This window comes from Nematolebias whitei, chromosome 1 (assembly GCF_014905685.2).
Source record: "Nematolebias whitei isolate Nwh7 chromosome 1, NemWhi1, whole genome shotgun sequence".
NCBI lineage: Eukaryota > Metazoa > Chordata > Actinopteri > Cyprinodontiformes > Rivulidae > Nematolebias > Nematolebias whitei.
The window spans coordinates 42,515,979-42,516,453 of record NC_056498.1 but is presented as its reverse complement, the minus strand read 5'-3'; the positions used below and the strand labels follow the sequence as shown (position 1 = coordinate 42,516,453).

The 475-nt window shown below is 51.8% G+C and overlaps 1 protein-coding gene across 1 annotated transcript in view; it reads right to left on the bottom strand.

Annotated features, from left to right (window-relative positions):
- The window catches only part of LOC119417985 (F-box only protein 41-like), a 22,452-nt gene that overhangs the window by 1,040 nt on the left and 20,937 nt on the right, over positions 1-475 (bottom strand). The gene's annotated exons all lie outside the window — the stretch shown is intronic.

Here is a 475-nt window from a genome sequence, read left to right as displayed (position 1 = left end):
CTGTTAGAGGAGGTGCGGTGCTGTTAGAGGAGGCAGGGTTCTGTTAGAGGAGGTGTAGTTCTGTTAGAGGAGATGTGGTTCTGTTAGAAGAGGCGTGGTTCTGTTAGAGGAGGCGTGCTTCTGTTAGAGGAGGCAGGGTTCTGTTAGAGGAGGTGTGGCTCTGTTAGAGGAGGTGCGGTTCTGTTAGAGGAGGCAGGGTTCTGTTAGAGGAGGTGTGGTTCTGTTAGAGGAGGTGCAGTTCTGTTAGAGGAGGCGGGCTTCTGTTAGAGGAGGCAGAGTTCTGTTAGAGGAGGTGTGGTTCTGTTAGAGGAGATGCAGTTCTGTTAGAGGAGGTGCGGTTCTGTTAGAGGAGGTGCGGTTCTGTTAGAGGAGTCATGGTTCTTTTAGAGGAGGTGTGGTTCTGTTAGAGGAGGTGCGGTTCTGTTAGAGGAGTCATGGTTCTTTTAGAGGAGGTGGGGTTCCGTTAGAGGAGGTG